Source organism: Castor canadensis, chromosome 2, assembly GCF_047511655.1.
Source record: "Castor canadensis chromosome 2, mCasCan1.hap1v2, whole genome shotgun sequence".
Lineage (NCBI taxonomy): Eukaryota > Metazoa > Chordata > Mammalia > Rodentia > Castoridae > Castor > Castor canadensis.
This window is the reverse complement of record NC_133387.1, coordinates 183,598,532-183,625,457: the sequence shown is the minus strand read 5'-3', so window position 1 is coordinate 183,625,457 and position 26,926 is coordinate 183,598,532. Positions and strand designations below refer to the sequence as shown.

Below are 26,926 nucleotides of genomic sequence, written 5' to 3'. Positions count from 1 at the left end.
ATACTTACACTGCCATCAAATTATACAGTATTTTCATATCCCCAAAAACCTCTCTTGTGGCTGCTTTGCCCGTCCCTGTTCACACTCCTAGTCTCTGACCCAGATTCATTTCTCTGTCCCATTGGTAAAAAGCCATATACTATTTATAACCACTGCTGTGTGACTTCTCTCACTCAGTGCTTTGGAGATTAATCCATGTTGCCATACGGCAACAGTTTATTGTTGCTAGTGGTAGTCCAGTCTATGACTCTGTCATAATTCATCCCTTTACCCATTGATTGACATTTGGGCTATTAGGAATAAAGCTTCTATGAATAGTCACATTCATCTTCGCATGGACATGTGTGTCCATATCTCTTAGGTAAATACCCAGGATGAATTGCTGGGTCATATGCTAAGTGTGTGTTGATCTTTTGAAGAAATACTGTGTTCCCAACAAGGTAAAAGCAAGAGTACACAAGGGAGATATGGGGATAGGTAAGACACCTAAAAAATTAGCTAGCATGTGTTGCCCTCAACACAGGGAAACTAAAGCAGATACCTTAAAAGCAACTGAGGCCAATAGGAAAAGGGGAACAGGTACTAGAGAAAAGGTTAGATCAAGAAGAATTAACCTACAAGTTAACACACATGCACAGGAAATCAATGTGAGTCAACTCCCTGTATAGCTATCCTTACCTCAACCAGCAAAAACCCTTGTTCCTTCCTATTATGGCTTATACTCTCTCTTCAACAAAATTAGAGATAAGGGTAAAATAGTTTCTGCTGGGTATCGAGGGGGTGGGAGGGAAAGGGAGGGGGCGGAGTGGGTGGAAAGGGAGGGGGTGGGGGCAGGGGGGAGAAATGACCCAAGCCTTGTATGCACATATGAATAATAAATAAATAAATAAATAAATAAAAAGAAATACTGTGTTCCAAAGTGCTTGCATTATTTGCATTCCCACCAGCAATACAGTGGTGTTCCAGTTGCTCTACATCCTTGCTATTGTCATTCTTGTTTTAATTTTAATTGTTCTACTAGGCGTGTGATGGTATTTCAATGTGGCTTCAGTTTGCACTTTTCTGTTTGAGCACCTCTTCCTGTGTTTTTTGGCCATTTCCATAACTTTTGAAGTGTTAGTTCAAATTTTGTCCTCTTCCCCTTTTTATTAAGCTTGCTGTCTACTATTGAGCTGTAGCAGTTTTTACATATTCTTAATATCTTTTGCACATTCTTGATATGTGGAAATATGCTTTGCAAAAATTTTCTCCCAATCTGAGAATTTTCTTCTCATTTTCTTAACATGGCCTTTTTTAAAGAAAAGCATTTATATTTGATAAAATCCAATATATTAAATTTTCTTTGTGTGTGTGTGTGTGTGTGTGTGTGTGTGTGTGTGGTATTGGAAATTGAATTTAGGGCCTTCACTTTGAGACACTCCACCAGCCCTATTTTTGTAGTGGGTTTTTTCAAGATAGGCCTCTCTCAAACTATTTGCCTGGGCTGGCTTCGAACAATAATCCTCCTGCTCTCTGTCTTTTGAGTAGCTGGGATTACAGATGTGAGCCGCCAGTGCCTGGCTCAATAGTTTTCTTTTTAAAAAATTCTTAAAAATTTATTGTTGTGTTGGGGGTATATTGTGACAAAATTCTTATATCATAGTTGAATTCACCCCTAAATTTTTCCTTTATGACTTGAGTTCTTCATGATTTATCTAAAAATCTTTGCCTAACTAAAAGGATTTCATGCTATTATCCCCTAGAATTTTTGGGTTTATCTTTTACATTTAGTTCTATGATTGGCTCCAAATTAATGTCTATATATGGAGTGAGGTAAGGGTCAACGTTTACTGCTTTTCATGTGGTGGTCCAGTTGTTCTAGTATCATTTGTTGGAAACAGCACCTTTGTCCCCACTGAATTACCTCAGCACCTTTGTCAAACACCAGTGGCTCCATGTACATAGGTCTACATCTGTACTCTATTCTGTTCCACAGCTCCACGTCCGTCTGTGTGCTAACATCACACTATCACAATTATTGTAGTTTAATTTTAATCTTGAAACAGGTGAGTGGGTAATTATTTTTCAAAATTAGTTTTGCTATTCTTGAACCTTTGTGTTTTCATATAAATTTTAGAATCAACTTTCAATATCCACCAAAAACCTTGCTAGGACTTTGACTAGGATTGCATTGAATCTCTAGGTCCATTTCGGGAAAGATGACATCTTACTGTATTAAGGCTATTTTGTTTTGAGACAGGGTCTCCCTATGTAGCCCAGGCTGGTCTCAAATTCAAGATCCTCTTGCCTCAGCTGGGATTACAGACACGAACCACCAGGACTGGCTCATATTAAGTCTTTTGCTGCACGGGCACAGTACATCTCTCCATCTCTTACGTCTTCTTTCATTTCTTTCTGCAATGTTTCATAGTTTTTTAGCTTTAAGATATCACATATATTTTATTAAATTTATTCCCAAGAATTTGGTTTTGTTGGTGCTATTGCAAATAGTATTTTTATTTGTATTTTTGTACATTAGCTTTGGATACTGTGGCCTTGCTAAAATCACATATAAGACTTCATTTTCTTTGTCAGTTCCTTACGGTTTTTGGTAATTGGTTGTGTTGTTTGTTAATAGGAAGTCTTATGTTTACTTTGCAATATGTATGCTTTTTCTTTTGCTTCATTGTTCTAGTACATTGAATAAAAATAATGACAGTAGACATCATTGCCTTGTTCCTGATCTTTACGAGAAAGACAAACATGAGCCACTGGCACCAAGCTCGCTTTTAGAATTTTAATCATAAATGAAAGTTAAACTATGCCAACTGTTTTTTTCTGCTCCCACACCCACCATGATGATCATATAAGATATTTCTTTTTTTTTTTTTAAGTAAAAGTAATAGTAAAGTTTATTAGGAACAGTGGGGGAAAAAGAGAGAGAGAAGCATTTCCTGTTCCCCACACCAGAAATGGAAGCAAAGACTCAAAATGGTGGCCCCCAACTCCTGGTTTTATGCTGGAGAGCTGGAGAAATACACGTGGTCAAAGATAGTGGGTCTGGGTGGCTGAGATGGTTGACAAAACAGGGAGGTCACCCTCTCAAATCACACCCACAACCCCCCCATGTCACAGAGTCAATAGCTTTAGAACTTCCCTTTCCTAGACTTGACAATTTCACCCATCCAATATCCTTGCAGCTCCTTAACATCTCAAAGAGGAAAGCAGAAGTAGGTAGCTCCTCTTTGTGTCCCTGTTCCTGTAACTTTAGCATCTAAAAGATGGAAGGGGGCTAGTTGTTTTGGCTGTCCTTGTTCCAATGTCACAGTCTGGCCCTTTAAATACTTATTCAAATATATAATTTCCTTGTCTTCTCTTATGGCCTCCACTTATACCTACCTGCTACCATTGTTCCCCACTCAAGGACTAGAGATCCTGACATCTTTCAGGGAAAAGGGGAGTCATAATCTGTCATTAGTGGCTTCCTGCTGGCATGGGACATAGGCCTAAGTCAGAAGCCTCTGGTCCTTGCTCTCTATCTGTAGTGAGGGAGGAAGACAAGTCACCTTTCAGTATTCAGGTCTGTCCAGCGGTCCGTGATAGTGGGAGCTGCAGTCGCAGGCACCAGAGAGATTGCCCATCAGGATGCTGTCATAGATAGAGACGTTTTTAAGAGCTTGACTGTAAATGCCTCAGAGAAGGATCCAAACTGTAGGTGACAAAACACATCTCAACGAAACAGACATGAGATCTGGTATCTGAGTCACGATGTGATACACCTGGTATCCGAATCATGGTGCCAAGTGTGTTACCAGAAAAATGACCCTGAAAATAACCTTGGTTCTTGTGTCTGGCAGGAGAAGAATTCAAGCAAGATGCAAAGATTTAGTAAAAGTAACAGTAAAGTTTATTAGGTGAGGAACAGGGGGGAGAAAAGAGAGAGAGAAGCATTTCCTGTTCCCCACACAAGAAATGGGAGCAAAGACTCCAAGATCTTTGTTTTTTTAGTATGTTGATATGGCAAATTAAACTTGATAACATAATTTATGTTTTTAAAAATATCACCCTCAAAGTACATTGTTAGGATGAATAAAAGAAAGCAATGTTGGAAAACTCTACCCAATCCTAAAGAAAATAGACATCCATTTGAAGCCATTTACTAGAAACTCCCCACCTGGCCCGGATGGAATGACCGCCTGTAAGCCATTATCTCTGAAGGGTCAGAGGGTCACTGAAGATTATCCCATCCAGTGACCTTCCTGGGGCTTCTCCACCCGCCTCCTTTATCTACTCCAAGTCTGTAAGCAGCTGTGGGCTCCAGCTCTCTTGCTGGGGTCCCCCTCCTCAGGGCTCCTTCCCAAACAATAGACCCTGTGCTAGCGTTTGAGCCTTCTCTCTGCTCTTCCATGCCTCTTTCATTCTAACAGATGGTGCCAAGACCCAGGATGCTCATGTAGAAAATATCATAATAACACCCCTTTGTATAATTAATATATGCTAATAAAAAAGATAAATAAAATAAACTATCACTTTTAGGAATGAGTCAGAAGAGCAGGGGGGCCAATTTGGAGGTTCCTGTCATTATCTAGATGAGGGATGATGGGGTTTAGTCCAAGCTGGTGGCAGTGGGGATGCTTTAGAAGCAGCACTAGCTTGCTGGAAGTGTCCTGTGGGAAAGGAAGTTAAGATCCCTTTATGATGTTTTACCTGGATAGTTAGTTGAGTGGATGAAAGCGCCATCTTCAGCCTCGTGTAAAGGAGGCTGTCGGCTGGGGCTGGAGGCCTAGAAGAAGGGAACCATGAAGCATGTGGAACATTCTTCCACATACTGAGTCCTTCATCATCAGCACTGAGGTGATTTAGATCCTATTCTAGAATATCAGGTAGAGGAGGGGCCTGGCCTGGACCGTGCCAGCCCCCAACATTAGTGTATGAAGCAGACTGCTGTTTACCAGCCTCTGGACACTAACAAAGGAAGGAAAGTAGCATCTCCTGGCAGCCACATGGCCCTTGTGTTGTGTTGTACCGAGGACTGACCTGGGAAGAGTGCACACTGGAGAAGGAGAAAAAGGACTTCTGGGCACAGCACATGGAGAGATCTCTTTCAGTTTCTCTAGTGAGGAGTCACAGGGCTGGGAAAGGAGAGGCAGGATAGAGGTGGGACAGAGGGAGAAATAGCATTGATTTGTTGGGTCTGGGAACTTAAGGGACAGATGAGTGATTTAGTATCCCATTCCCCATGGAGAGCACTATGAGCCCTGCAGCTTGAGGAGGAGATACATGGTCTCATAAATCTGCCATGGGGCTGATAGATAGGATGCTCTTAAGTTTGTTTCCAACCAATAAGAGGCAAATACACCAGCTCATTGAAGAGAGCCCAGGCACGCGAATCCATGACCAATGGAAAGAACCCACCTAACCCTTACCCTAACCCAGAGTTAAAGCATCCATAAAAAGCCCCAGCCTTCATCTCAGCAGGGAGCCACCAGTTTCCAGGCTCCGCTGCACTGCTCTAGCTGCAGCCTGTTCTTTTTCTAATAAATCTACCTGTGTGTGCCTTATATATGTCTTGTGAGCTTATTCCTAAGTCCAACGAAGACAGAACCCCTGGAGCCTGGAGCGATTCCCAACCCCCACCTCCTTGCCCCATACCACACAACAGATTGATCCAAGACTAGGGAACACAGCTGGATGGAATCAGCGTTACCTACTCTGACAGCTGGAGGTGAAAGGACAGAGGGGAGCAAGGAGAGAGGAAGAGACAAGGAGAGATTTTTCTAGAGCAATGATTCTCAGTCCTGGCCTCATGGAACCTCATCTGGGAATCTTTTAAAAGTCATTGACAAGCCAGGCATTGGTGGCTCATGCTTGTAATCCTAACTAATTGGGAGGCAGAGATCAGGAGGATCATAGTTCAAAGCCAGCCCAGGCAAATGATTGGTGAGACCCATCTTGAAAATACTCAACACAAAAAAGGGCTGGCGAAGTAGCTCAAGAGGTAGAGCACCTGTTTAGCAAACTTGAGATCCTGAATTCAAACTCCAGTACTGCCACAAAAAAAAAGTCACTGACACCCAGGCCTCACCCTACCCAACTCTCTGGAGGGGGAGCCTGGGTTCTGTATTCTTGAAGAGCCTCCTGGATCATTCTAGTCAGCAGACAGGTCTGAGAACCCCATCTCTAGAACCCCAACTCTAGAACCCCGACTCTAGCCAAACTTCATCTTACAGAGGAAGAAGCTGAGAAGCAGATTCTGTTAAACAGAGACTAGGTCACTGACTGCACTGGTTTGCCCAGGACTGAGGGGGTTCCCAGGATGTGGGACTTCCAGTTTTAAAACCAGGACAGTCCCAGAAGATGGGACTTTCAAGTGCTGAAACTTGGAAAGTCCTGGGAAAACAGGAACAGGTTGGTCATCCTAAATACAACTCCATCTCCCTATTTTTAGTGGCCCCTCCCACTTAAAATGACGGGAGTGGTGACCATCTGAACATCTTGCTATTTGATCAAACCCATAATGGGGTAGAGTTCTTCTGTACAGCTGTCTGTGGGGGCACTCCATCCCCCAAATTCAAATACAAAGCATTCAGTCAATTCACCTCTCGGGACAGGCGACATCGGAGTGGAAGCAGGTGATCTTGGCGGAGATCACATCTGGCTTTGCTTGGACATCAGCTTCCATACTAGTTCCCTGCCGAGTCAGTATGGAGGAGGGGCTTTCTTTTTGTGCTCAGTTCTCCCACAACTTGCTTTCGTGTCACCATGTACAGCATTCACAGCAGCAGTCATTTTGCATTTGTGCAATAATTTGATTGCCGTTGACAAGATTTTAAACTCAAAAAGGACAGAGGCCTTGTCTGTTTCAGATGCTTATTGCATCTCATTACCCAGCACAGTAGGTGACATGTCGTAGTTGCTCAACAAATGAACGAATGCTTAGATGGATGAATAATGAATATCATTACTTCATTATGATATTGCCTTGTGTTCCTCTATCACCAGATTTCAATCCAGTAGCTGATAAGTGGAGAGCCCTTGTCCACGCTGTTGCAATCAAGTAATCCACATTCATCTGAAATACAGAGCCAAGGGAGTGATAATGAATCTGGCCGTGGTCTTGAGGTGAACTTTCTATGCCACCCACTGCCTAGACATGGCTGCTTCTGGAAGCAAAGCCGCTGACCACCCTAAGTCCAGCCCAGGCACCGCCCTGCCCCCAGTGATCTCTGGCATCACTATTAATACCTGGGACATTCAGGGCTTGCCGGGCAGGGCTCTCAAGCTCCTTGCAGATGGCACACAGATTCTTACTGAACACGTCAATGGTCCAGATATGGAGCTGAGTGCTGGGGAAGGCAGCTGGTCAGATAATAGCAGTGAAGAAGATACGACCAGAATGTATTTCCCTTCCACAGCTGTGAAGATAAGAAACGGACTTAGTTAAAGCTTGGCAGACTACAGGGCAGTTTGTAATAAATGCCAGAGCCATGGCATTTATTACAGACGATAAGCGGTGACCAGTTTCCAAGGAGAAAGAGAATTGGATGGAACCGTAGGCTGGGCTGGTATGGACTGCGGCATCATTTTCCATGGCCGTCATGCCCATCATCCCTCCCGCCATACTGCCCAGACACAAATGGGACCAGCCAGGAGTCTCTAAAGAAATGCCCACAGCGTCCCCTGGGCCAGACGCAGTGTTTTGCCCCTTGCAGTTACTCCTTAGAATGCTGGTGAATGAAGACTGACCGAAGAGACCCACCCCCCACCCCAACTGTGTCCTGCACCCCAGATCAGCTCAGCTGTAATGAGATGATGCCCATGCCCCTGGCTGTCTGCACCACCGTCCTGAAGAACACCCAGGGATGAAGTCATCCCTGCTGAGTCACTTCCTGGGAAGTGGCTTGGAGAACACGTTGTCTGGGTGACTGCATAACCGGTCAGTACTTGGCTTAGGGCGCCACCTGGTGGCCACCCCTAGGAAAAGGCTCTCCTACTGCCACCACCTCTCTCATCATGGGCCACAGATTACTCCGTGCTGGGAACCACCAGAAGTCAAAACCCCAGGGTCCCAGATGCTCAGTACAGTGGACACAACCCTCTTCTAAGTCCCCTTCCCCATAGCTAAATTCCCACCATACAGCCCTTATTTGAGCATCCTTACAAAGAAAAATATCACCCTATACCAGTGTCTTGGATGTCCCCAAGGCACCAGCTATCTGGGTTTACCCTAGGCTTCACAGACCCAGGGGAAAGTCATGGTCCCTCTCCAAGTCTCCAAGCACTCTAGAGGGGGACTTACGTGTCTCTAGATCTGCATCGAGTTCATGCTACTCCTTTTCTGCCCCATGATTCCCATTAGACCACACTCCAGCCCCGTTTGCTCCCCAAAGGGCTGCCAGTCAAAGGCTGTGCATGTAGCATGTGTTCCTGTAGGTCTAGAGTCAGAAAGACTGGATCAAACCCAGTGGGACGGGCTTCACTGGCAAATAACCTCAAGCTAGACATCCTGTCCAACACAGTCAGGAGATGGGGGAGGGCTTAGGTGAACCCCACACCATCTGCAGAGCTACCTTTATGGTGGAAGGTCTGGTGTTGTCCAGGCAGCTCAGGTGGTCACAAGGCACAAGCACTGGGGCACATGTGGAAAAGAGTCTTGCCCTCAAAGAGCTGGTGTTCTGGTGGGGGGAGGCAGGCAACCAAAAACAAATGGGTGCTTTCCATAGCCATGATCTTATAAAGATAATAAAAGAATGTTATAAAAGATAAAGAAATACGGGGAGAGGGAGTAGCCTGTGGGAAAGGACGGAGGCACGTCTAAAACATGAGGTCCAGGATCCAAGATGGCAGTCTGATCAACCTGACTTTAAAACAGCGGTATCTTGGTGCATGTCTAATTAGTGTCAGCGAGGGGCACCCTGTGGCCTAGTGTCTGAGCCCTTCATTCTCAGTGACTCGATTATCATACACATGGATGTTTTATGCAACAGAATTTTTGCTGTGGTTTTTTTTTTTTTTTGCTGGTACTGGGGTTTGAACTCAGGGCTTTGCTCTTGCTAGGCAAGGACTCTACCACTTGAGTCACACTTTTTACTTTTTAATTTAATTTCTATCATGGTTTTGGTAGAAATCAGACCTGAGATTGCCTCCCATGAGCAGAGCAGAAAACACGTGTTGGGAACAGAAGCCTGGATGGAGGGAAAAGCAGAGTGAGCTTACACTCTCCAGCAGAGCTCAGATGGCACAAAGGCTGAGGCTCAAGGCTTGAGCTCACTTTTTTTTTTTTTCTGTTCTAGAGTTAACTCAGGGCCTCACCCTTGCTATGAGCCATGCCACCAGGTCTCCCCACCCCTTTGAGATAGGGTCTCATTTTATGTCCAGGCTGGCCTCCTATTTGTGCTTCTCCACATAGCTGGGCTAACAGGTGTGTGCCATTGCATCCAGCCATTGGTTGAGATGAGGGTATTATGAACTTTTTGCCCATGCTGGTCTAGAACCATGAACCTCCAATCCCCACTAAGATCCTCTCATGTAGCTAGGATTACAGGTTTGAGCTACTGCACCCAGCCCTTGAGCTCATCTTATTGGGATCTCAAGGAGCAGAGAACATGCCTGACTTCTAGCTATAACCCTCAATGTATACTAAGCTGCTACAAGCACTGACCTTCCGATATCTCCTGTCGTCCTTGCACCTAGGACTAATACTTATTCCCACTTGATAGATGAGAAAACTAGGCCAAGAGAGGTAAAGCAACTTGCTGAAGATCAGATAAGTAGTAAGTGAGAGAGGTAGGATTTGAATTCAGGCCTGACTTTGTCCTTCTGCCCTGAACCACATTCTACATGAAATACATGGATGGGTTTAAAAATGGATGCTTCTCTCGCCCCCTCACTGTAATACCTCAGGTATGCACAGAAAGAAACACTTGTTCTCTTCTTTGTATTCCCATTGTAATTGCTGTGTGCTGAAATTTGAAAGAAACTTTGACTGTGTTAAGTGGCGGTTCTCAACCAGGACATATTTGGCAGGGTCAGGAGACATTTTTGGCTGTCCTATCTGGTGGTGGGGCATGCTCCAGACATCAACTTGTACAGAAAAGACACCAGAGCTGCTAAACACCCCACAGTGCACTAGACAGCTACCCACAACAAAGACCTACCCAGACCAAAATGTCACGAGCACTGAGGTTGGGAAGTCTCGGTGTAGAGGATGTACAGACCAGCACAACTCTATCTTGATGACTTAACCTCAGTCTAGGGTCTGTTTCACAGCTTGCCAAACCCCGAACCTTGATTTTGTGAATTCTGTGAGATGATAAGATCCTGAAGAAATGATTTCCATCAAGCAGAGAAAAAGCATGACTGAATCTTAATTTTTTTTTTTTTGACAGTACTGGGGATTGAACTCAGGGCCTCCTGCTTGCTAGGTAGGTGCTCTACCACTTGAGCCACTCCACCATTCCTGACTTAATTTTTTTTTAAACAATATTTTCCAAAACAAAGCAAGCCAGAGTTCTCCCTATTATCTATAGATTCCATGGCATGCTACCCTAGAAAAACCCTTCCCTGGCAGTGTGGACCTTGCACCACTCTTAGCACTACCTACCCAGGGCTGCTGCAGTAGTTCCTGGCACTAGGTTCCAAAAACAGGCAGAAAGAAAGATCCAGAACTGGAGATAGTCCAAGATCCACAGAGACAAAGCCAAAGAGAAAGATCCCAGAAGGGCAAAGCATTTTCTGAAGGTACGCTCATTCATTTGCCACAGAAACCTCTTGGTGTCACATAGTCTGCAATTTTCTTGTCACCAGAGCAGTGAATTCTATCCCCAGAATCATTCCACCCAATTTGGCACGAGTCTGCCTCGTGCGAAGGTGAATGACTTCCCTAGGCTCTTCATCTTTCCAGGATGTCTTCCTCACCCTGGGACCGACCAAGTCAGACCCTTCTAGAAGACGTTAATGTTGAATACACACACCCTTCAAGATTTTAGTCCAAGAAGACCCGGATTGTACCTGCCCAGGACACATTCTTCTTCCTGTTAGCATATTGACCAGGTTATGCAGGAGTTTCTCTGCAGCCTGAAGTCAACTGGATTCTTGATGTGACCTGAAAATGCTATTTTCTCACTGTAGCTCATGAGTCCCAGTACAACTGGCTCTTGAAGTCCCCTGTCCACATCACTCTGGCCCTATGTAGGTCACCTGTCACTTCTATGCTGTGAACATGAGTATTGCCCTCCCCACCAAGTCTAGGTTGGTCAGGCAGGTTTAATGGTACAAACTGCATGCTCAGATAAAGTCAGGACTGAGTCCTGGCTGGACCACAGACTGCCCTTGTAACCCTGGCAACAGGCTCCAAACCAGGACCACCGACTACGGTCTCTAGGAGTTGGCACAAGGATGAAGTGATGCATCGCCTATAAAGTGGCCAGAACAGTGTTTGGCACACAGGGAGGCTTCAGCATGTGACCATTGCTGCTGTCACAGTGCACAGAGCCTCAGAGCCTAGTAATGGAAGCTGGTCCCTTCCACCACATGTGACAGTGTGTGTTGTGACCCAGGGAACCAGGAATGCTCCTTGTTCACTATTTGCTTGTCTGACCAGTGTGGATTAGACTTGAGAAAGACAAAAAGGACAGAGGTGTGGTGGGTGGGGGTCAGAGGCCTGCGTGACCATGCTTCCTCCACCCTTTCCAAGCTGTCTGATCATACAAGTGACTTTATCCCTTTATTCCTCTGTTTCCTCATCTGAAAAGTGAGACAGACAGCAACACCTACCTTCCAGGCCAGCACTGCCCCCACAGGAATGTAACATGAGGCTACATGTGATTTTTTTTTGGTGATACTGAGGTTTGAACTCAGGGCCTCACGCTTGCTAGGCAGGTGCTTTGCTGCTTGAGCCATTCCGGCAGCCCGTCACACATGTGATTTTTAAAGCTTTAGTACCCACACCACAAAGAATAAAAATGAAAACAAAAGCAAATGAAATTAATCATTCTAACACCTTTTCTTTAATCCAAATATTATCATTTTGACATGAAATCAAATTTGAAAGGTGAAGGGAGTATTTTATATTCTTTTTAAAATACCAAAGTCCTTGAAATACAGGATGTTTTATATGTACTGTGCATTTCAGTTCAAACTAGCTACCTGTCAGGTTCTCAAAGCCCACATGGAAAGAGTCACCACAGTACAGGACATCACAGCACCAGCATGTTGTAAAAATGAAATACACTCATGGAGGTAAACTGGTTGTCCATGTAGGTAGGTGGCAAATGTTGATGTTAATAATTACTTCACCATTTAAAACAGACAGTACACAGGGTGATCCTCTGTTATATGACAAAGTATTCTTTTAATATTCGTGCCTTCACATCAAGAAGCTTATATGTAGTTTGGTACAGAGGCTAAGCATGCAGACTCTGAAGTCAAACTACCTGGGATGGCTTCTACCTGTGCTGCTTCTAGCCATGTATCCTGGACAAATGACAGCATCTCTGTGCCTCAGTTTACTAGTCTGTAAAAGGGGGTTAAATAGTGTCTGCATCACAGGTCAGCTATGAGGATGAAATGTGCTAACTTATGTGCAGTGCTTGGGACAGTGCCTGGAGTACAATAAGTGCACAATGAATGTTAAGTATTGCTGGGCGCCAGTGGCTCATGCCTGTAACCCTAGCTACTCAGGAGGCAGAGATCAGGAGGATCGTGGTTCAAAGCCAGCCTGGGCAAATAGTGCACAAGACCCTATCTCAAAAAAACCCTTCACACAAAAAAATAAGGCCTGGTGGAGTAGCTCAAGGTGAAAGCCCTGAGTTCAAGACCCAGTACCATGAAAAATAAAAAAGTTAAGCATTATCATTCTGATTGTTTTTTAAAATACAGAAGTTAGAGGAAACATTGATCAATTAACCCTAGAGTTTTTTTCCAACCCCAAAAACCCCCACAGTTGACATTTTTCTTTGGTGGTTTCTTGATAAAAGATGGGGCCCCGCCTATTTCCTCTCTTGATAAGTTATAAGGTGCCTCTGTTAACTCAAGTCATTAAGAACATTTTGCAAGTCCCTCCCCCCCTTTCTCCTCCCCCCAACTCCCTTTTCTGCCCTGACAATCTCTAGCCCCAGAGCAAGACCCAGGAGCCAGATGAGTGTCAAAGAACGTTCCTGTGAATAAGAAGAACAAGCAAACCAATGGAATTGAACTTCAACCTCAGCAGCACTTGTGTGATCTGTTGTCCAGTGGTAACTGACATATGACATCCTGCTTCTCACGAATGTCAACTCAGATGGGACTGTCGATTCGGCCATATCACAGCACAGAGAAGCTCTGTATGTACGGATGTGACAGCATCACACGTGACAGGCACAGGGCCCTCTCCCACTCATCCCGGACAGTTCTAGTATGGCTTGGTGTATATGATGCATTTTCTTCCCACTTTATTTTATATATAGATTAAGCTATTTTCTAAAAATATATGTTTTTAATCATACCACTTTATATTGACTGTTTACATCTCATATTAAAATATATGTATTTTTCCATATTATCAAATGATGTCAAACATTTACTGAAAACTAAATGTTGTGCATTGTGTTGAGGTAGCTTTCATTAATCATCTTAATTAATCCTCACAACAGTCCTATGAGGCAGATACTATCATTACCTTCACTTTATGGATGAAAATGTGAGTCTTAAGAAAGGTTACATAATTTGCCAGGGAATAGATGGGGCTGGTATTTCCAATACAGATTCATTTGAGTTCAGAATACAGACTTTTTACCACTACTCTGTACCATGGTAGTTTTAAAAATTGGGATATAATTGCATACAGTAAACCCTACAGATCCTAAATCTGTGGTTTGGTGAGTCTTGACAAATGCATAGACATTTGCACCACAATCTTTTTAATATCTGCATAATCCTGCTCTGAGTCCTAGTTGACTTTTCAGCTTAGCAACGAAGAGCATGGCCATTGGTGTGGTACCCAGTCTGTTCTCCAGGCCAGGCTACCCAACTTTTCCACAGAGGTTGACATCTGGCAAGAGAGGGGCTCTCAGATCCCTTATTTGTACTAGTTGTTCAATGTGTTGAATGTTTTCTGGAAATACCACAGTCTACCTAGCCAATTCCTCTTATTGACATTAGACTAAAAGTTCTCACTTAAAACACTGTAATAAACATCCTTAAACCCTACAATTTTGGGGTGGCTGTACTATTATTTCCTTTAGACAGACTTTTAGAAGTAAAATTATGGGGTTACAGGGTATACATTTTGTTTAAACAGATTTTGACATATCATTTTGCATGTGAAGTTGTCCTGTTTTAAAGATCTCCTCCTTAGAGGAAGTTTCCAGAACCCAATTTATAGGGTTAGTGGTCACAGGTATATTAAAAGTCTTTGATGTACATTAAGGTATGGGATCTATGCCCTGACTAAGACCTTACTCCATAGTTCACTTCACTGAAGGCCGGATTTACTTGGGAGAGCCAGCTGAAGTATGTGACCCTGTCTTTTCCATGACCAAGCCAAGGAGAGGACAACTGGGTATCAGTGCGACTCATCCCCACTCCTAGATCGGTAGCAATTACCATCTGGAAAAGATGAATAATAGCCACATTCCTGGGAGCCATCCCTGCCTCCTGGTTTTCCTCCTACCAAATAGCAGAGACTCATCTGCCTCCTCTAGCACCTAGACAGGCACCCCCAGTTCATCTTTGCACCCCCAAAGCCAGCACAGAGACTGGTACCCAATACATAGTTGTTGAATAAATAAAATGAGTATCTATTTTCTACTGTGCAGGAAGTAGTACTCTGAGTTTGTATCATTCATTACCATATTTAATAACCATAGCAATTATGAGAGACTAGCTTCATTAACTCTATTGTCACAGACGAGTAAATTAAGGCTCAAAGAGGGAAGAAACTTGCCTGAAGTCACACAACTAACATGCTACAAAGTCAACACTGGACTCCAGAGACAATATTGCTTTCCATTATCATTGGAACACTCAGTTCACCATAGTATAGTGTGACATGGAAGTCACACCATTTTCAAAAACAGTTATTTCATGGGTCTATGGGTGAGTGATTTTTCCCTTCTTTGCAAACTTTCTGCACCTCCAAATTGCTTCATAATGAAGAGAAACATTTTTATTTTAAATATAAGAAGTCATTGCACAATCTCATTGCTTGAGAGAGAGTAGTGTTTCCAAATGCTAGGGTTTGTGAGTTCTGCCTGTCCCCAGGATACCTAGAAGGGGATTGGTATGGCTCGAGTTTGTCCCCCAAGGGTTTGTGTGTTGGAAGCTTGGTCATCAGTGTGGCAATGTTGACTTCTTTGTTCTTTGATTTGCTGTCTTTCAATGTGACACCTCCATCCCCCCCTACCATGATGCCATCTGCCATGACATGCTGCAGCCTGGAGGCCCACACCAGAGCCACTGCTGTGCTGTTTAGACTTGTTATGTGCACACAAGAGATTAAAATGAAGATGACAGCAGATTTCTCAGCAGAAGGAAGAAGACTGTGGAATGCCATCTTCAAAGCACTAACAGAAAAACCCAGACAATATAGAATTATATGCTGAGCAAAAGAAGCTGTCTCAAATAAAAATAAAACAGATATCTTCAGACACGTAAAAGCTTAAAGAACTTTCACCAGCAGAAGTACAGTGCAAGTACAGTTCAGGGAAATTCTGCAAGCAGAAGGTTAGTGATTCCAGATGGAAATCTGAATCTGCATGAAGGAATAAAGCGTGCTTAGAAAGGAGGACTATGCTAATAAATACACGTGTTCCTAAGAAGCATTTAAGTCTCTTTAGAAGATAACGACTGTCGAATCAAAAATAATTACAGTATATTGTGGGATTCAGAATAATGTAAAATGCAAGACAAAAGTAGCACAAAGACTGGGAGGGGAGAAATGCAAGTATACTGTTGTAAAATTCTTTTTTTCGTGGGGGGGGTGGAGCAGTACTAGGATTTGAATTCAGGGCTTCATGCTTGCTATGCAGACACTATCCCACTTGAGTTACTCCACCAGCCCTTTTTTGTGTTGGGTATTTTTGAGATAGAGTCTCACCAACAATTTGCCCAGCTGATCCTGAAACTCAATCCCCCTGATCTCTGCCTCCTGAGTAGCTAGGATTATAGGTGTGTACCACGGGTGCCCAGTGTATAGTTCTTGTACTATGTATAAAGTGGTGGTATCGCCACTTGAAGGTGCCCTGTGATAAGTTAAAAATGCATACCATAAACCCCAAAGCAACCACTAAAATACACCCAACAACAAAGGGTTATAGGTAATAAGCCAACAAAGGATAATTTAAAAATACTCATCTCATCCTAAGAAGGCAGAAAAAAAAAAAAGAAAAAGAAAAAGGAGCACAGAAGGGACAAAGAGAAAAGAAATAGCAAGATGATAGACTAGAGCCTACCCACATCAGTAACCATTTTAAATAAAATGGATCTAAATACCCAAATTAAAAGGCAGAGATTTAAGATTGGATAAAAAAAAAACACCAAGATCCAACCATATGCTGTCAAAAAGAATGCACTGTAAATATACAGATTCACATAGGTTAAAACTAAAAGACGGGAAAAGATAGACTGCTTCCACTAGTCAAGGGAAAGCCAGAATGGCTACATTAACATCAGACAGGGTAGATTTCAGAGCAAAGACTATTATGTGAGATGGAGGAAGTCATTACACAATGATGAAGGGGTCAATTAATCAGTTAACCAGTTCTTTATATTTATGTGCTTTCGAAATACAGAAAGTAAAAGCTGATGAAACTGCAAGGAGAAGTAGAGAAATCTACCACTACAGTTAGAGATTTTAACTTTCTCTCAGTAAGTGATGGACTAAGTAGATGGAAAATGAGTAAGAATATTGTACATTCCTACTAGCAATTGTTCTAGCAATCCACTTGATCCAATTGACATTTATAGAACATTCCACCTAACAGCAAAATATACTTTCATTTCAAGGTACACAGAGACTTTACCAAGATATACTATATTCTGAGCCAAAGAGTAAGTCTATAGAAATTCCAAAGGATCCAAGTTGTGCAAAGTGTGTTCTGTAATCATAATGAAATAAATTGGAAATTAATATCAGATACCTGGAAAATCCCCAAATGTTTGGAAATTAAATCCTATACTTCTGCAAAACCCATGGTGAAATAAGAAATAGGAAAGGAAATTGCAAAGTCTTTTGAACTGAATGAAAATGAAAACACAACAGTTGAAACTGTGTGGGATGTGTTCAGCAGTTCTTCAGGGGAATTTCAGGGGACTCGGTGCCTGTGCTAGGAAAGCAACGCCAAGTAAGTAGTTTTCCTCCTTTGGTGGCTAGAAAGAAAAAAGGAAAGGAGGGGGAGAGGGAGAGAAAGAGAGAGAAAGGGAGGGAAGGAGGGAGGGAGAGAGGGAGGAAGGAAGAAAGGAAAGAAGGAAATTAACTCCAAATAATACAAACAAACTCCAAAGAATACAATAAAGATCAAGGTAGAAATTAATGAAACTGAAAAGAAAATCAAACAAAAAATAGAGAAAAATCAGTAACACCAAAAATTGGGTCTGTGAGATCTCAGTAAAGTTGATAAATCTCCAGCTAGACTGATTAGACTAGAGAGAAGCCACAAATTGCCAGCACAAAGTGAGGTGACATTACTCAACAGGTTCTACAGATGATAAAAGGATAATAAAGCAATATTATGAATTTCACATCAAAAAATCTGAAAACTTAGGTGAAATGGACTAATTCTTGGTTATCTTTTTTTTCTTCTGTGGCACTGGGGATCAAATCCAGGGCCTTGCACATGTTAGGCAGACACTCTACCACTGAGCTGTATACCCAGATCAAACTAATTCTTGAAAAACAGAAATTACCGTAGCTCACTCGAAAAGAAGTAGATACCCTCAACAGCCCCATAGCTACTCAATAGTTTGAAACTGTACTTAAAAACTTCCCCCAGTGAAAACTTCAGCTCGGATGGCTTCACAGGTGAATTTTATGAAAACTTTAAGGAAGAAATAATGCCGAATCTACATAAATTCGTCCCAAAAATTGAAGAGAAGGGAAAAGGATACTTTCCAATTCATCTGATGAGTCGGGCATTACCCTGATAAAATAAGACCGACATTTATTAGGAGAAAACCAAAAACAAATTAAAGACATCTCTTATGATCACAGATTCAAAAATTTAAAAAAAATTTTAACAAACAGAACAAGGTATTGAAATGATAACATATCATGATTGAGTAAAGTTTATCCCAGGACTTTGGGCTGAATTAGTTCGTGAAAATTCCTCAATGTAAGAGTAAAATGGGAAAACCATGTGAAATCTCAACAGATGCAGAAAATACACCTGGCCAATTTTCTTTTTTTCTTTCTTTCTTTCTTTCTTCCTTCCTTCCTTCCTTCCTTCCTTTCCTTCCTTCCTTTCTTTCTTTCCTTCCAATGCTGGGGTTTGAACTCAAGGACACCTTGAGTCACTCCACTAGCCCTTTTTTGTAATGGGTCTTTTCATGATAGGTGAAAGGAAAATGAAGAAGCAAGAGAGAGAACAAGAAAGAATCTGCGACCTCTACGAGCAGCAGGTCTTTATTAGGGAGAGGAGACCTGAGAGGGACCCTCGGCCATCAGAGTAACACTCTGGGAGGGACGAGAGCATGCCTCTCTTACAGGCTGGGGATTTTAAGCATCCCATAGTGGGAAAAGAGAGGTTGGAGGGGGATGGGCATTAGAAAAAATGACTGTGAAGGGGGAATGGGGGAAGGTGCTGGACACTATTGAGAAGGTCATTGAGGTGGGCAGCCAGCCATGTGTGTTGTTTTCCTCTGGCTCTTTTATTGAAGATAGCCATGTTTGCATTGTTTTTAGTATTTCTCAATATTCCAGCAATAGGGTCTCATAAACTATTTGCCTGGCTGATTTCAAACCATGATCCTCCTGATCTCTGCCTCCTGAGTAGCTGGGATTACAGACGTGAGCCATCAGCATTCAGCAGCTTAGAACTCTTGATCCTCCCGCCTCAACCTCCAGAGTGCTGAGATTACAAGCATGCCCCACCACATCTGGCTTGTACATATGCTTTTTATGTTCAGTAAGTCTTATCTACCCAACAGCAGTAAGTCCCACTACTATAACTGTAGTGGACATTACCTGGTAATCAACAGATACTCTCTCAGGAGATCTTATATGTCCCACGCTCAAATTCTCACCTCTTGTCTTTATCCTACTGCATTGTATATCATTCATATCCAAAATACATATTCTGTCTACACTTGGACCTCTGGTTCTTCTAACCCTGTATTCTTCCAGTCCACAAGTTCTACTATGTATTTTGTACTAGTCACTGAGCATTTTTCTCCTTACGTATCCTAGATCAGCCTCCCCCCCACCCCGCACAGTCATGATCAATGACTTCTGTCATTCTCCCTATTATTCTAGACTCTTCTCCAATTCCTCTTTTATACCTCCATGCAATTTTTTTTTGTGGCACTGGGATTTGAACTTAGGGCCTCATGCTTGCCAGGCCAGCATCTACCACTTGAGCCACTCTGTCAGCCCTAGAACTATTAAGTGTTAACAGGAAAGGAAACAAGTTGTGAGATCCATATACAAAAATCCATTGTGTTTTTATATACTAGCAACAAATAATCAGAAACTGGAATGTATACAACAATACCATTTTCAATGGCATCAGAAATGTCAAATATCGAAATTAACCACGTGCTAGACCATAAATCAGGCCTCAATGACTTTTAAGTTTAAATAATTCAGAGGACATTCTTCATATCAATAAAAATGAGTTAATTAGAAAATCTTCAACTGCCTAGGAAGCAAATAACTTCTAAATAATTCAAGAAATCAGAATGTACAATTAAAATATTTTTAACTGAGTGATAGACATAACAACACTTGTGAAATGAAACTAAAACCATAGCCAACGGGAAATTTATGGCCTTAGACATATAAATTAAAAACAAATAAAAGCTGATAATCAATGGTCTAAGTTGCCATCTCAAGAGGATTAAAAAAGGAAGGAAGGAAGAGAGCAAGGGAAGGAGGCAAGTAAATCAAACCCAAAGAAAGAAGGAAGGAGTCAGGTACAGTGGTTCAAGACTGTCATCCTAGCTAATCAGGAGGCAGAAGGATCACAGTTTGCAGCCAGTCCCAGCAAAAAGTTCACAGGACCCCATCTCAACCAATGGCTGGTGTGGTGGCATATATCTGTCATCCCAGCTCTGTGAAATGTAGTCCAGGCTGGGCTGGGCATAAAGTGAGACCTTATTTTAAAAATAATCAAAATAAAAAGGACTGGAGGTGTGGCTCAAGTGGTAGAGTACCTGCCTGGCAAGAGCAAGGCTTTGAGTTCAACCATCAGTATGGCCATTAAAAAAGAAAGACAGGGAAGGATGTAACAAAGGTAAGAGCAGAAATTTATGGACAGATGCACAGGATTAAAAATTACCAATGCTGATTGTCTTAAAATTAATGGATTTGATAAAAATCTCACAAAATTAATTTTAAAAGGAAAGAAAGCAATGGATTACTAAATCAGGAATGAATGAAGACAACAATTCTACAAATTCCACAGAAAATACAAAAATAAGTAAGTTATATTTTGAATGATTTTATTCCAACAACTTTGATAATTCAGATGAAATGGGTGAATTCCCCAAAAGAAGCAATTTAACAAAAATATGAGAAGTTGGAATTCTGACCCTGGAGAAAAAAGTTGAGCCTCTGCCTTGCCGCTCCGTGCTGATTCCTTGGAGGCTCACCTTGCTCACGCAGAGTGTAGGAGTTAGTTAGAGACTTAAGAGCAATCTGTGGGCAGATTTGGGGCTCCCTTCTTCCTGAGATCTTTCCTTCTCAGCTTGGAGCTGCTCTGGCAGCTCTTAACCTGACCTCTAAGTTCTCCACCCTTCCCTGGAGTTTTAGGCCCCCATTACCATGTGGACTGGGATGAGCCCTGGGGACCTCAGCAGACTTGTTTTCCTCCTTCCAATAGCAAGACCCCCTGCATTCTGTACCTTCCAAATTGTGGGGTTTGTTGTTTGTTTTTGTTTTTGCAGATAACACAACTCTTTTGAAAATGATTTCAAACTTTCAGAAGGGTTGCATAACACAAAGAACTGTCCGGACTTTACACCAATTGAATTGTTAACATATTTAACAATCTAGCTTTCCTAGACAGATAGATAGATAAGATGGATGGACAGACAGACAGATGGACAGATGGGACAGATGAATGGATGGATGGTTGGATGGATGGATAGATAGATAGAGATATGTGTGTATGTGCATATATCTTAAAATAAATTTTAATTTTTAGAACATTTTCAGATTTACCAAAAAAATTGAGAACATAGCACAGAGAGTCTCCCTATACCATACAGCCAATTGCCCGTTACTAACACTTACATTAGTGGGGTGCATTTGTTGTAATTAGAGAACTGATATTGATGTGTTATAATTAGCCAAGGCTCATGCCTTATTTGTATTTCTTTGGTTTTAACCTGATGTCCTTCCTTTCTGTTCTGGGATCCCAGCCAGGGCACCTTATTATGTAAGCTGTCACATCTCCTCAGGCTCCTTTGGTGGTGACAGTTTCTGAGACATCCTTTGTTTTGAAGACCTTTAACGGTTTTTGAGGCTTGCGGACAGGTAATGTCAGGTGTTTGGCACGATGCTCCTCTATTGGAATCTGGGTGATGACTTCCTCGTGGCTGTACTGGGGTTATGTGCTTTGGGGAGGACATAACAGAGGTACTGCCTTCCTCATCACCTTGTGCAAGACCACACACTACCAGTGTGACTTATCACTACTGTGTCTCGTCTTTGTGACCTGGCTGAGGTAGCGTTAATCAGTCTTCTCTTCCATGTTCTCCTCTTTGGAAGGAAATCACCATGTGCAGCCCACACTTAAGGAGGAGGAGTTTTGCTTCCCACGTCCCAGCCACGGATGGCAGATTATCTACATAAATTATATGGCATTCTGTACATGAGAGATTTGGCTCTTCTATTGGGGTTTTTAATATTTTATTCAGAATTCACAACTGTGAACAGCCAAAGAGTTGTCCAGAGCTTGTATAGGAACAACCATTTGGCTGATAATGGTTGTGAACTCTGAGCCAGCTCATCCCACATCTAACATTTTGTGAAAACCTTTTGGGTACCAAAAACCTTCTGCAGTGAGTACTATGATGCCCATTTAATGAATAAAGAAACTGAGACTCAAAGAGTCATTGTACTTGTGAGCCCTATCGTATCTTCATGTGTGCCTTGCACACATACTCTAAAAATTGGAGTGAATTTCCTGACCCTTTGTCCACCCAGATTTTGTACTGTAAGGTGAGCCCTTTCCTGACCCCTCTCCTTCACACATTTTTCCATCACTCTCCTCAGTTACCATCCTCCCTTCCCTGCTGGACTGGTGGTATAGTAACTAGGCACTGGGGTTGCTCCACACCCTACCCCAAAATCCAAACCTGGGATTTCCCATGGGTACCAAATGCTCACAGACTGTAAAACCCAGGCCACCGTAACCTGCAAAACACAGGGCATGAAGGTTGACAGCCCAACGCCTCCACTGTCACAAAGTGTCCTTGTCAACCAAGAGCAAATACAACACTCACACCTATGAGGCTCTGGGAGATCCAGAAGCCTGTTTCACACTCTGAGCAAAATCCCCCGCCCAAATGTTAAAAGGTGAGAGAGCGGGGACAGAGCTGAAGGTTCAAAAGTCGCTCTGGTTGGAAAAGAAAACCAAACCTGACTACCTCTGGACGGTTAACCTAGCTGCCCCCACAACAGCTGCAAAGGGAGGGATCACAGTATAGCAAAGCTCTGCCAATGCTAGATGTTAACCAATCAATGCTCAAAGTTTTGCCCCTCCTTCCCACCCCCCCTGGGCTGCATGCTGGGCACAATGACAGGGTAAAAACAGGGCCTGGGTGCAGAGTCACTGAACTTTTCCAAAAACCTTATAAGGACATGGGGATTTATAGCCTTACTTTATATTGAGACTTAGTGGGGTAGTGATTTGCTAAACACAGGCTAGGGTGTCTGACTCTACCATTCTATTTTTACACGGAATGGTTCTATGAACAGACCACAGCCATTCCCATTAGAAAAAAAACAGTAAAGGTGTCTACATAGAAGCCAAACAACAAAGATGTGGGTAAAAATTGTTGCTCAAAAGAGCACTCCCAAATGTGGAGCATCCTGGAAGATTAGAATAGCTTCTGTTAATCAAGGAAGGTCCTCTGTAAACAGTGTTGAATATTTTGCAAAGGAGGGAAAGAAGGCTAGATGGGTCCACACTCCCAGGACATGTGTCTCATCTGCCTGCCTGCCATCTCCTACAGAGCTGTGCTAGCATGGGGTCTCCACTTGGGAAACACATGGTAGCATATGGCCCTGAAACTCACCTAGACCAAGCCCTGTGGGCTTCTGCCCAGGAGAGGGAACAAGCCACCTCATTTATTCCACTCCCAGTCAGACATGCATGCCGCTGAGGGCTGCTGGCACTTGACCTACTATACGGCATACAGTGTAGTAGCTGGAGTTGGTGCTTCCGGCACAGAGCGATCTCCCAATGTCACATCAACAGTGAGCAGCAGAAGTGAGAGTCAACCCAGGTTGAAGACAATTCAGCCTTCAGCCTTGGTGTTTCCCCCTCCACGGTACAGCCCTTGCCTCAAGAGTCAGGGGAAGAGAAGTAGCAGGGAGGAGGGCCAAAAAAAGAAAAAAGAAATAAGTGTGTGTTCTGATAATGTAGCAGAGGGGAGGGGATGACATAGCAGGGAGATAAAACTTAAAAATCTAAATGTAAAGAAGGTCATGTAGCACTGGGGGTGAAGTAGCCAACAGAGTCACAAGCAACCATATGTGGGTTAAACCTTGCTTTTTGCTTCTGTAACCTGCTTGCAAGGGTATATAAAGGTGAGACCCGCTTTGTTCTCGGGGTTCAGCCTTTGGATGTGAATCCACTGAAGAGCTGCCAGCATGCTAATAAATATTGCTTCCTGAAAAGCCCTGATGTCCCGTGTCTCTGTTTGAGATTCCCATAACAAGATCACTGTCTTTTTCTTGTCCTCTTCCTTGTAACTCCCAACACCATGCCTGCTATACCCTGGGCTCTTAAAACTTTGTAGACTGAAGTTTAGAGGTTTGGTCCCAACCTTGAGCTATGGGAGTTTCCTTGTTAAGCCACACACCACACTGGGCAGGCAGTGGAGGGAGCCTGAGTCGGGAGTTGGGAGGTAGAAGCCCTGGACTGAGCAGTGGCCTGAAGGAAAGTGTGTGTGAGGGGGGTTACTCCAGACTCATCCCAAGTCCTGAAACCTTGGTCCCTACCACTAGTCCACCCTATGCACAGTGTCCATCTTACCCCAGTTCTGCCACCTGCCCCTTCTGCCTACAGCTCGATTCCTTCCCTCTGGTTATTCTAACTCTTAGACTTTGACTCAAAACACCTCATGGAAGCACCTTCAGTTTCTTCACCTGGGAAAGCCCCAATTACAGGCTCCCACAGCACTTAGCATGGTGACAAAGTGGCACGTTACTGAGGTTTATTTGATTATCTGCCGTCTCCAAGCATTGCTTACAGCAATTCCTCAGTGTCCTGCACTTTGTATAGTATTAAGTCAGTGTGTGCAGAAGAGGATGACAATGGAAAATTGACTGGACTTGATGGTGGGACATTTTGGCTGCCCTAAAATGACCACAACCAAATCCCTTGAGCTCGTGGATGTGACTTCCTGTGGAAACAGGGTCTTTGTGGAAGTGATTAAATTCAGGATCTTAAGGTGGGAGATTATTTTGGATCATCAGGGCGAGCCCTGAATGCAAGCACATTTAAGGTCTTAAGAATTTTTTGTTATAAGAGGGAGGCAGAGAGAGATTTCATACACACACACACGCACACTCGTACACATGCACGCACACATGCACACACACTCATACACAGGAGAAGGCAAGCTAAGGAATCCAACAACCACAGAAGCTGGAGAGGTAAAGAATGAACTCCCCACCTAGAGCCTCCAGAGGAAAGGTGGCTTCCAGTATGTTGTTTCCGGCCTAGTGAAACAGATTTCAGACTTCCAGCCTCCAGAACGGTAAGTGAGTGCCCTTCTGTTGTCTTACACCGCCCAGCTTATGTCTCTTTGTTACAGCAGCCACAGGAATCTAATACTTGACCTTCCTCCTCATCCTGAGTCCCAACCCTTCTCCCATCAAACTTCTCTACCACCAGACACTTCAGATTTAAGGAAGGAGGAAAAAAATCTAAAATGAAAAAAAAAAAAAAAAACCCGAAACCAGGGGTTGGGAGAAAGAGAAGAGAGGATAAATCTAAAAGGGGTAAAGTATGAGAGCAGGGTGGAGCAGATTTACTCTGATGCTGGTGGCTGGGTCCAAGCTGGGACCCATCTGGGAAGGGGCCATGTCCCCTTCCCAGGAAATATTCCTGAGAAGTGAGAGAAACTGAGAGTTCTCAAATCCTCTGTCTGTCTGCCTGTCTTGCCATGGCTAGACACTAGCCATGACCCACACGGAAGAGCCAACCTATAGTCAGGTGAGTCTTACTCACTGGACTCCTGCTCCACACTGGCTTTGCAGTTCCCAAACACGCTGGGTGTGCTCCCACCCCGGAGCCTTTGCACTTGCTGATCTCTCTTCCTAAAATGCTCTCCATCCAGATATCCACATGGCTCATTCCTCACCTCCTTCAGGTCTTTGCCTAGCCACCCTATTTAATTACAACACCTCCCTCTCAGTCCATATACCCCCTCCTTCCTTTATTCTCTATAAACTTACCCCTGTGTGACACAATGCATGTTTACCTAATTACTGTTGATGTCCTGCCTCTTCTGACTAGAATCAATACTCCACGTGGCTTGCTGTGTCTGCCTAGAATGAAGCCTGGAGTGTGGCCGGGCCTTTCTTTGGGGAAATGGAGGTGCTGCATGAGCTAGCCTTTGGGTGATAAGCTGGGAGTAGAATGACAGATAAAGTGTTTGCTTCCAAAACCACCAGACTAGCTACATCGTCCACAGCTCCTCATGCCACATGCAAACCCATTTTTATATCCAGGGCCCCACCTCTGGCAGCCTTGGGCTCTGGGCCTCTCTTAGAGGGAAAGCAGCCTTCAAACACCTGCTCACAGGTCACATAGCTGGTTATTTTTTGCCTGACAGCCTCCCAGTGGCCTGGTCACTAGTCAACATGTTTTGTCTATGACTGAGAGGACACAAGAGCGTGGTGTAGTGGAGTCACACAGACCTGGCCTTAGAAACTACTGCACTGGGCTTAGAAACCTGAAGGCAGCACCGTGGTAGCTCACATCTGTAATCCCAGATAGGACCTGGGCAAAAAGTCAACAAGATCCCATCTCAATATGTGAGCCAGACGTGATGACAAATGCTAATTCTCGCTATGAAGAAGTATGGGAAGAAGAACTCAGTTTGAGGCTGGCTCAGGCAAAAGTGAGATGCTACCTAAAAAATAAACTAAAGCAAAAAGGGCTGGGATGTGTCTCAAGTGGTAGAGTGCCTGCCCAGCAAGCATAAGGTCTTGAGTTCAAACTTCAGTACCACCACAAGAGGAGGAAGAAGGAGAATGAGGAAGAGGAGGAGAAACCGAACTCTGAGGTCAGGATGGTGGTGTAATAGAAAGACACTGGGACCAGGAACTGGAAGAAGTGTCTCATGGCTGGGTGAGTTGGCACACATCTGTAATCCCAGCTACTCAGGAGTCAGAGGTAAGAGGATCATAGTGCAAGGCCAGACCAGTTATGGAGACCTTATCTCAAAAACAAGCTGGGTGTGGTGGCACACATCTAAAATTCCAGTTACTCAACCTTATCTCACAAACAAATGGGGTATGGTGGTGCATATCTATAATCCCAGCTACTTGGGAGGTAGAGGTAGGAAGATACCA

At 43.4% G+C, this 26,926-nt stretch overlaps 1 long non-coding RNA gene across 2 annotated transcripts in view; it reads right to left on the bottom strand.

Moving 5' to 3' along the window:
- LOC141420893 (uncharacterized) overlaps positions 1-25,714 on the bottom strand; it is a 36,404-nt gene extending 10,690 nt beyond the window's left edge. The window contains exons 1-3 of one of the 2 annotated variants that reach the window (XR_012445607.1): positions 25,578-25,714; positions 7,225-7,394; positions 6,579-7,051 (exon numbers count right to left, since the gene is read on the bottom strand). This is a non-coding gene — a long non-coding RNA (uncharacterized lncRNA). Of the gene's footprint in view, positions 1-2,692; positions 7,052-7,224; positions 7,395-25,577 lie in introns of those variants that run through there. The other variant, XR_012445606.1, reaches the window with a different exon arrangement.
- Positions 25,715-26,926: the final 1,212 nt, after the last annotated feature.